Consider the following 11902-nt stretch of genomic DNA (forward strand, 5'->3'; position numbering starts at 1 on the left):
ATTTTGGCTCCCAAGTAGATCAACAAGCTCAGCAATAATACAGGAAGTATCTTGGAAGAGATGGCTTCCGATACAACTCCGTCGTGGTTCCTGTGATAGCACGTTCCTTTTTTTAGAAAAAAAAAGTAAGCGTCTGAGTATAAATAGCAAATTAAAACGCGATACCGCTAAAGCGGCACCAACGCGTTAACTTTATTTTGTGTCCACCCGTCAGTGTAAAAAAAATGATTGTCACATTTATAGTCGAGCTTATTGTATATGTACACCCATAGGAGGGGTTGGTAAGTTAATTGTCAGAAATATCAAATTAAATTTAAAGGGTCCGCATGCTGAGCACGCCTTTCCACCTCCCTAAATATTTCTAAGAAGAAAATATGAGGTTTCTATTAGCTATTTCATGGGAATGGCAAATTATTGAAACTTATGAATGGAGGTTACCAGAGTTGTTAAAAGATACTTTCTAAATGGATATAGATACAGATACAGATACCACATTTTTATATCTAGATACTTGTATCTAGATCCTTTAACAACTCTGGAGGTTACAAATCACAACCCGTTATTCTTAAGTTAAGCCGTATTATAGTATATTAATACACGACAATAATAATTAATATATTACCTTTAGAGATAGACACAGTCAGATTCAATGGAACCATTTTATGACCGTGGAAGGTTATTTTAAAATATTTTTCTAGCGTTACTCGAATCAACGTCGTTGGATCCGAGAAAAGATCCTCGAAAAACAGTCGGAATTGCATGTGACTGGTATCCTCGCTGGAATATTTATTTTTTTAAATAAAATTGAAATAAGGCAGAAGATGCATTTCATAGCTAATAATTTGCATACTCGTAGTTCACTCTAACTGTAACGAATTTTTCCAAATTTGTGTATAATATGGCGTCTAACTGTTAAAAAAAAAAAAATTATTATAACGTAGTAATATATATATTAGAGATCTGCAAAAGTAGGGCCCTGCCCGTACTCGGCCTAAACCCGGCCCGACGAAAAAGTAAACCGGGTTCGGGGTAGGTCGGACCGAATATTTTTTTAAAAAATTTGAGCCGGGTCGGGTCCGGCTTTTGGAATTTTTTTTAAAAAATATATCTTAAATTCATCAATTTTATGTCGAATTTTTAATGTAAAATTAAAAATATTTGATTTAATTTATAGAAACGAGACGCGTCATATATAACATATATCTTTTATTTTGGAGTAATTATAAAAAAAAATAATTTCTATATTTAAATAAATTCGGGCCGGATCGGTTAATTTTTATTTGAACTTCGGGCCGGGTCGGCTAAGCTTTTTGAAAAAAAATTTATCTAGCTTGAAAGATTAAGTCCGATGCAGATCACTAATATATACATATATCATTTATTTTTTGATTTTTTATAGCTAATAATAGCGATTTCAAATATTTGGTTTTAAAATACACGGTCCAGCCCGGTCCGGCCCAGCCCGGGCTTAGGGCCTCTCCTGCAGGACTCTGATGGGGTTCGACGATTTTATAAACTTGGTGTTCCAAACGTTTTATGAATAATATCTCTTCGCTGAGCTTTTCCTTGATTTCGAGAGACATATTGTGTTCGAGATCGAAATCCACCAGTATCAGACAAGTATATTTTTCTGGAAATTCTTATGATACAAAAAAAAAATCATCATATTGTACAATCTTATAAACCAATTTATTTATTTTTACTTGGTTCGCATTGGTTCACGATCGCTTCCCAGTCTTCCTCGCAACCGCACACCTTCTTCTCCGTGTCACAGATACTATGAAGAATTAAACTGCCACATTGGACACTCGATTTGCATTCGGTGCCTAGCTCATTCCCTATTGGCGCACATCGACAAAATATTTTGCGTTTATTATAATATATATATTAATTTACTATGAAAAGAATAATAAATTGGGATATATTTTATCATTCTTCCATGCCCTTTTGCCAATTAACCATTTTTTTGATTGACTGACTGGTGTACATTTATAATTAGGAACATGTTGACAATTATTAAATTATCATCTAGGCTGCTCTTCGTGACAGAAAACAGCCTCCGCTTAGAAAAATATTTGCTGCTTTCGGCCCCAATACTCACTCACCAATTAAATTCTAGCAACCCCGTAATATTCATTATATAATTAGTATAATGAGCCTCCATTTCTAACCTCTATAATACAATTCTAATTTAAACTCTATCAGACCTTGTGATTATTTAGGGTCAAGAGTTACAATTAAACATTAGCTGGTGATAATTAACTAGTTGTTACTAACTGCATTCTAAACATTAGCCCCCTAACACACCCCTATGAAAGCCTCCCCCCCCCCAACTTAAATATTCGGCTTTTATTTATAAATATATACTTTAAAAATAATATCCAAAAATAGTATACGATTAAAAATAGACAAATTTATAACTCCTCTAGAAAACGTCACACGCAGTCCCGTCTAATGGATAGCTTTGTCAACGAGAGCAAAATGACCTTGACGATGCGTGTTGACACGTGTCAAATAAAAATGATTCGGTCAAAGTTTCAAATTAAACGAATACGATTAGCTTTTTTTTAAAAAAAAAATCCGGGCCGGGACTGAAAATATAATACCCGGACCGGGCCGAAAAAATCCGGGCCCGACCGCGCAAATGATACCTCTGCAGGCCTATGATTTATATATTTTTTTAATTTGTATAAATAGTCGGTGGTATTTATATGTCACATTATTTGCAAAAATTCGTATTCCGTAATTTTAAAAAAAAAAAGATATTGACTTTTCAATGTATTTTATTTATTCTTTCACAAAATACGTTTCCGTTTAAATGAAGATTCAAGTTTTGATTAACATACGCGTTAGCGGCAATTTGTTTATTTCCGGCGAGTGTGTTATCTTTTCAATTTTTTAAATCATTTTTTGAGCGCGTCCTTTTAAAATTTAAAAAACTGACCTTACCGGAAATGTATTCCAGCATGCTTAGAATGCTTAGAATACCTTCCCTACTATAAATTTCAGACAATTTTGCCACGAACCTTCGAACTTACTATGATTTATATTGGGTTTTTAGCGTAGAATGTTTATGTAAAACACGAATGACTCAAAGTTTACCCCATAAAATTGTCTAAAATTCATGAGATAAGTATATCCTAAACAATGCTGAATTACATTTATGGTAAAATCAGAATTTTTTAAATTTTAAAAAAATGCGCTCATTGAAAAAAAAAATTAACACATTTCTTCCGGAAATAACACACTGCCGATAAAATATACATTTTTTAACATCAAGATAAATATATTAAGGTGATATAGTTTTTAGATAATTTCGTGAGAGATTTTGAATTATATCAAATAAAATGATAAAATACTCAGAGGAGACCACTTAGAAAATATGCTATTTCCGTGAGAAAACGTAAAGCAGATAAGGCTAAACTTCCCGATAAATTTAAAATCTAAGGGGAGAAGTTCCCTGATCATTTTGTTTTTTGTTTTTTGAATAGATAACCAGTAATAAAAGTCATTAATGGAATTAGGAGATTCACGACTTAGTTTGCAAATATGGAGGATACAAGCCATCAACTGATCTTGAAGGATCAAATAAGGGAAATTCTATATCCTTGTAAATAATCTATTTTGGCAGACTCAAACTGCACTGCGAATATAGCACAATATGCTAAAAAAAAATTATATGCGCAAATAAGATTTTATTTGTAGAAATAATTTTAAATTTCCAACTCTTCGAATAAAATATGTCATTGGTTATCGTTATCGTTGTCGTAATTATAAAAAAAAAAAATTCTCAATCTAAAAATGTAATAGTTGCGATATTGTGTTAATCCATAAATATAAGAAATAACAGAAACCAATAATAAAATATAAATAAACCATTAAAGGGGGGAGAACGGCAGAAAACCGGGCAAGAACGGGCCGAAAGCCCGAAACATGGGGGTTTGTATAGGGTAAAACCCCTAAATAAAAATGAAGCCGTTGGAAGAAATCGCCCGCTAAGTTATAACATTGCAGTCCGCCCCTGAATTAAACGTCGATATAAATTCTTCATTATATAATATTATTAAAAGGACACCATGTGAGTGCTAGGGTATATAAAAATAAAGGTTATACATGAACTGTAAATTAAAAATAAAACACTAATATAATCACTGAGTTTACCCCCTTCTTTATTTTAAAAAAAAATCTTTCTTTTCTTTCTTAACTTTCTTTCTTTCTTTTCTTTCTTTCTTTCTTTACAAGTTGCAACCTTGATCCGTTGTTATCAGAGGATGAGCCTAGGATGACAATAGGATAAGGCTGCGGCGACATACGTCGGACCGCGTCCGTTACAAAGGTGTGGGAAAGGGTCCGTCATATTTTAAAGGATCATTCTGTCATCAAGGATCAATTAATCGAGTAACTTCTAATTAATTAGGTTTAGTTAACTATTCAAATCTCCTTGAACCACGTCACTTAACCCTATTTCAGTGCAAAAAAACCAGATGGCTTTAAAGGTATCCCATTGGTTAAGAGAAAAACATCCCCAGTTTTCTTCAACCCAAATATTAGCCCCTTATTATAATAGCTTGACAAGTTTAAAAATCGGAAAATATCACGACATTTCAGATTTTTCACACTGAACAGTTATTTCCCTAATGGGCTCAGGGTCCTTGACGCTGCAATTCTTTCGCGTGTCAAATCCGGGAATCGTGGATCATATTCTAAAATTTAACGATCAACCCAAATAGTTGTGCTTCCCAAGATGTTATTGTTGTATTTTCCATTTTTTTTAAACGTACATTTTATGTATATATTTGTACTTTGATTAAATAATTTCTCTTTAAAAAAATTTATTGGTATCGAAAGAGCTGATTGATTATATTTATCAGAGAGCAGAGGTACCGTTTGCACGGTCCAGCCCGGCCAGAATTTCAAATCGATGATATCGGCCCTGCCTGGGTTTTTTTAAAATTATATTATATTTATTTTTTTATTTTTATAGCTTAAATAATAGCGATCTCAAATATTTGGTTTTGAAATATACAGCCCGGCCCGGATATTTTTTTTTGATTTTTAGTCCCGGCCCTGGTATATCTTAAAAACGGGGCAGGTCGGTCTTAAGACCGGGCCTGTAGGTCTCTGATATTCATTACAGTTAAATGTAATTGTTATAATCACTTTTTTTAATTCGGTGAAATTTTATGTTTTACTTTATTTTAAAGAGGAATAAAAAAGAAGAAGAAAAAGTTGAAAATTAATTATAGGAAGGAGGGGGGGGGGGGGGAATCGCCATCAGAGATGATACTCCTCTTTTACTGAAAATAAACAAGTATAAGCTATTTTAAATATGGAATAAGAAAACGTGTCCAAAAACATAGCTCAAAATTTTGTAAAAATTTCGAGAATGTGAGATACGCGACGATATCATTTAAAATTTTAAAATTTGCTAAGTTTTGAAACTTTCGAATTATTTTTAAAATGGTTTTTGGACACAATCTGATGAATATTTTTTATAAAAAACCATATCGACGTCTACTTAAGCGGAGGGGGGGGGGGGGGTGGATAAAAGTAGGAACAGTAGTGAATCCATTTTTTATGAGGGGGTAGAGGGAAGGCATTTAAGGAGGTTGGCTAGGAGTTATAACAATACATTTCTTATAGATGAGAGGGTTTTTAATTGTATTCATGTTCTAAAAAAAATAACATTTTTAAGATCACAATTTTGTGATAATTGGGTGTAGAGTATTAAATAGGGAGTATACCATTATAATTAAAAGGGTGTGCGATTTTTAGAAGGGCGGAGAGGGTAGGCATAGATTTTTGAGAGGGGGAGGGGTTGCATCCAGATACCCTGTCACGTGCGCTGATCCATATCATGATCATTTGATAAATGTTAATAAAAATGGATTTCATTAAAAGATTTTTTTTAAAACTCTATCAGCTGTTGTCTCGCTTCGAATGGCATCACCCTTACTAATAAATTAAGCTTATTAAGACAGCATTCACAGTGAACGCAAAAAATTGAGCGCTAATCTCCCTAGCGATGTATTTGCTTACTTTTTTTTGTATTTCTCTACTCTAGGAAAGAAAGAAATCCCGCTATAATCGTGTTTACTCCTAAATCTGCCTTAAAGCTTTTAACTTTATTTTGAACCTAGATGCATGCGTTGATATAACTATAATATGCAATAGATTAGCTTATCCAGGATTTTGGTAAAAGGAGGGAGGAGAGGGGTATTGCTCATCTTTAATGTCCTAATTGTTGTATACTTAGATTTTTTTTATAAAAATAAAAGAATAATAAGCTTAGGATGGAAAATCTAAGGAGGTTGTGAAACAGGGATATCAGGATTTCTATCTGCAGTATTTGTCCAGGGGTTTCACTTTTTTTAATGAAAATTTTTTCTAAAAATTTTGAATTATAGTCGTTATTTTAAAACGTTATGATGATGTATTGTAAGCATATTTTGAGGAGATGGGGGAGGGGGGGGGGGGGGGGGTGAGGGTGTAGGAGGGAAATTTTTCTCAGAATTATATTTAATAGAACAGACAAATTTGCGTTGTGGAGTCCCTTTTTGGATACTCGCCTGAAGCAATATGATTATAATATAACACGACAATTCGGAGTGCAAATTTGGAACAGAGACAATTCCGCAAAACGACAATTCAGCTCGTGATAAATCGGAGCATTCTATTCCAAATTGCGCTGCACCAAATTAATGACCCATATGGTATATAAATCGTAAATATGAATTGAACTAGGAATGAGAACAGCATTTTTAGCATAAACTATAATGTTAATATAAAATGTTATCAATGAATTTATAAACCTATCACACAAATTGTCTTCTTCTGATAGGTTCCTGGTGGACATTTACACGTACCACGCTTACAAAAGTGATTCATGCAGTCGCTATGATGTTCGCAAGCTCCGAGAAGCGGCGTCGAAGCGTTTCCGTGATACTCTTTAAAGGAAAGATTACAATTAATTTTTATTTTTTAAATTTATAAAACATGGATGGAATATATTGTTCATGGTGTGTACATTAATTTTTAAAGATTTCAACTTTTTTAAAACTCTTGTTTTCTTTAAAAAAAAAATTTTAGAGAAGAATCTCAGATGATTTTGCCATGAAATTTTTGTTTTAACTAATTAATACAGAAGAATCTAAGGAAAAATTAATTTAAATCGATATTTATTCGAAATAATCTCATACAAAAAAAAATCTTATAAATTTGTATCAATGATATAAGGGTTAAATATTCTAGAATACCTCTACTATATCATGAATATACATGTATATAGGGTATATTCTAGAATACCTCTACTATATCATGAATTTTCATATATATATTTATAGTTAGTCTATCCATGTTTGATTTGTGAGTTTTAGCGAATTTTAAAGATATTTCATTAAATTTCAATTATTCGGGTATGATGATAATTGCTTATAGCGCTGTAGTTACGGGGTAATAATGGGGAGAGTAGCCTACCCTAAGAAATTTTGGCCAACAGACTCTAAATTTTTCTAATTACTTTTTGTCCCCGAATAGACTAATACCACCCCCAGATTTTTAATTGACACCTCAGAACAACGGGTCTAGTTTGACAGTTTAATACTCCTCTTGATTGGACAATTCCTTAAAATGCCTTTAAAAAGTGATGCAGCAACAACGATTACTTTTTTAAATTTATAAATTATATTATAAGAATTCTAAGAGAATTCCGCGAATTCCGCGAATTTAAAACAAAGTTTATATTTAAAAAAAACAATTAAGAGATCGGTTTAATTGCATTGCTATATGGAATCATGAATAGCAATGCAATTATATTGATTGAATAGTTATCGTTAGTGGCTTGTTCAAAATAGAAGGTTTTCATTACGATCGCTACTTATTTGGCTTTAGTTTTCTCACTAATAATGTGATAAATTTACGGAATACCATACCAAAAATGTTAAAAGTATCGGTAAACAAGTGGAACAAAATATTATGCTAACGATGTTTATATGTGCTAGCGTCAATGTGTTTTCTTTCTTTCTTTCTTTCTTTCTTTCTTTCTTTCAACTTTATATCATTTTTTGAGCGCGTTTTTTTTAAATTTTGATTTTACCGGAAATGTATATTCCAGCATGTTTATAATAAACGTATCTTTTGAATTGTAGTTAATTTTTACGGATAACTTTTGAGTCATTTATAATTTATATAGCAGGAATCCTTTTCAGATGTTATTCTCGATGGTGGAATACTGAATTTATTTTTGTACTCATGCGTCTTGTCTCCAACACTTTTTATTTATTTTTATTATAGCTGAGGCCCTAAACCATCCCATCCTAGGATGAGGATAACTATTCTCCGTATTCCAAACATCACGGCATACATTTCCGGTTAAATCATATTTTTAAATTTTTTAAAAAATGCGCTCAAATAATGATTTAAAGTTGAAAAAAAATAACACATTGCAGGAAAAAACGCGTTGACGCTAACTTATAAATTTAAGGCTTTTTGTAGTGTTGTTAAACACGGCTCATTTTTAGCCGATTTTTAAAAACGGCTAACTCAGTATTTTAGCCAAAGAAATATTGCCTAAGGTTCCAGATTTCGCTAGAAGATGTCTAGTAGACCTTCGTGCCATCTACGAGCAAAATCTTCCGGCTTGAGTAATATTTTTCTGGATAAAATATTGAGTTATCCGTTTTTAAAAAGCGGCTCAAACCGAACGGTTTAACAACACTTGTTTTTTTTTAAATTATTTATCATATTTTATTTTTCATTTAAAATTGATAGATTACAAAAAAATATTTTAAATGGCTTTCTCTTATGCAAAATTTCGATATTCAAAAAGATGTCGCAGAAAAAGCTCAACTCCTATATATAAGTTTTTAAAAAAATATATATCCTATATAAGAATGAATGAAAAAATTCATATGTTTTTAGTAGAAAACTTTACCGGAAGCGAAATATGTTGCGAATTCGATAAAGAAAATTAGGTAAAGTAATCCTCTACGCGAGATTGATAAAAAGGGTATTGGTAAAAATTTCATTTATATATTTTATATTATAAATATAGCATTCTAGAAATCATGCTTTTATTGTGATTTTTTTTTTACTATATAGAAAATTATATATCTGACCAAAATATGAGGAGACATAAAGCCTATATCTGGCCTAAATATTAAATATTTTTTGGTTATATAATAGAAATATTTTTAAAAATAAAAAACAAATTATATATAATAAAAAAAAACAATATAATATATGTAAAAGTTCTTTTTAGTAATATCTATAGTTGTTAAACCGCTCAATTTTAGCCTATTTTTAAAAACGGCTAATTCAAAATTTTATCCAGATAATATTATGCAAGTCTAAAGATTTTTCTCATAGATAGCACATATGATTGAGCATCTATTGGCCAAATCTCGACTCTTAGGCAGGGGCCTTATTCTCATTCACTTCTTTTCATTGCCTTTAAAACGCCTTTAATGCAGAATTATAACTTTTTAAATATTGAAAGCATTTTAAATAGTGCTATAATAATGCACGAACCAAATCTAAAACATAGCAATGTAGAAAATAATTGTTATATATAATAGAATTATTGGAAAACACATTTGTATTTAATGAGAAAAAGTTAAGAACTTGATGGTGGGGTTGTATTGAGTTAGCTTAGCATAATTAAAGATAGTCAGCAAAAAGCTGGTGAATATAAGGTTAAGGATGAAGAAAAGCAATAATGGCGATGATGAACCCGATTAGGAATTGTAAATCAAGGTCTTAAGATTTAAAAAAAGAATTTGTAACATATGATACTTTGACATGACCAAACATTTTTTCAAATGATATTAGTTAATCTCGATTGTTATTTTTTATATTATTAATAGTTAATTAGTAAATTAAATGTCATCTCAATATACCTGTAAAAAATTATAAAAATTTGAAAAAATCGATATAAATATATATTTATAATTTTCCGATCCCCTCACTACTTCATGTAATAAAATTATACAATAAGTTTTTGCCCTATTTCGTTTAAAAATGTAATTAATTACCCCTCAATCAATTTAACCTATGCCCTTAGATGCCTATCTCCCCCCCCCATTATAAAGGTTTAGAAATGATCCTATCCCTACCCTATCGCTCTAGCCTCTGGCTTGAAGTCTGTTAATTATTTTTCAAACCAAAAGTTCGTTCAAATTCACTTAGGTAAAAGATAACATAGGAATATATTCGTAAATATAAATTGGTTTGTTAAAATTTATTATTAAAAGGAAGTCACTACACCGTTGATTATAATATACGAAGTTCTTGGTTAATTTTAACAAACCGTCTAGAATAGAAATGTTGGACTGCTGTTATTAAATTTTGAAAATTTTTTTAGTAAAATTGGTTCTAATTACTAATAACCCTTTCCTCGGGACTTTGTTTTACTACTAACTCTATAGATTAGTATTTCCGTTTCCATATATTTTAGGGTATCATCAAATTAATCTAATTTTATTCCTAATAAATACCATATTAGTAGCATTCATATGTTTAAACAAGGAAGTCTATGAACTCATAGAATATTTACTATCTGGAACTATTTTCCAAGCTGTTAAAATGTCATAATTTCTTGTTTAAAAATAATTTAATAGATCCAAATTATTTTAAAAATTTTAAAAAGATTTGAGCCGTTAATAATGTTTCAGATTGGCATATTTTTAATATACTTTAGATTCTAAAGTTTTTAATTGTCATACGTGTAATAGAAACTTATCGTGGTTGGTATTAACGAATCCGGTCATTAAACCCATTAGCTTTCTCATGCCGGTCAACCTTCTTGTTTTTGCTTGGTACACTAACCTTTTAATCCACATCTCAAACCTTTTATATGATATATTTTTTTAAAAAAAATTGAAATCTGTTAAGCATTGCAAAAGATCTTAAATTAGAGTTTTTTAAAAAAGAATTATTATAAAATTATTGTTTACTTTGTAGATCGTTTTTTAGAAATATTTACACAATATGATTATAATCTCTATCATGCCTTAATACACTGTTTTTAAACGGCTCATTTTGAGCCAATTTCTAAAAACGGCTAACTCAATACTTCATCCTTAAAAAAAAATTACCTAAGCCTGAAGATTTTGCTCATAGAAGGAACAAAGGTTTAGACATATATTATCAAAATCTTGAGACTTAAGCAATATTTTTGTGGCTAAAATATTGAGTTAGCCGTTTTTAAAAATCGGCTCAAAACGAGCCGTTTAACAACACTACCTTAATACATTGTCTTGAACCTGAATATTTTATATCAGACAAAATGACCACCAATAGAATCATTATCAAACTTAAAAATCGAAACGTTACATCATGAAATAAAAATAACAAAGGATTATTAGCTGCTAAAGAAATATAATTTTGAATATCATAATATTATGTATAAAAAATATATATCAGTGCATTTAAAGGAGTGTATAAATGCTATTCAGCAGCCATCATCATGTATTAGGGGCTTTTTGTCAGGTCTCATTCTCTCCACTAAAGAGTGTTCTATAAATCACTAGAGAATCGACAAACGACCTAAACAAAATTTAATTTCTATTGGTTATAGAAAATAAAATAATAATATAGCTTTTAATTTATTTATATTAAAATTTAAACATAAAAATTGCTGAATTTTTGAATGCCTAACAAAAAATATTGCCACCCCCCCCCCCTCCTCACCTGGAAATTTCTGTCTTCGGCCCTGCTGATGATATGGTATATTTATTTTATTGAGATCGTTTATTTTACAAAAAAAAATGTAAGTCACTAGAATATTCGATTAAAATCATCAGTAATATTATTAATATTATAAAGACAGTGGACAAAGTAGTTTAGCAAAACTCCAGTCTTTTCAAAAATTATCTATTTTTTATGTGGATAGCTTTAAAAAATA

This window comes from Gordionus sp. m RMFG-2023, chromosome 3 (genome assembly GCF_954871325.1).
Source record: "Gordionus sp. m RMFG-2023 chromosome 3, tfGorSpeb1-WG-v2, whole genome shotgun sequence".
NCBI lineage: Eukaryota > Metazoa > Nematomorpha > Gordioida > Chordodea > Parachordodidae > Gordionus > Gordionus sp. m RMFG-2023.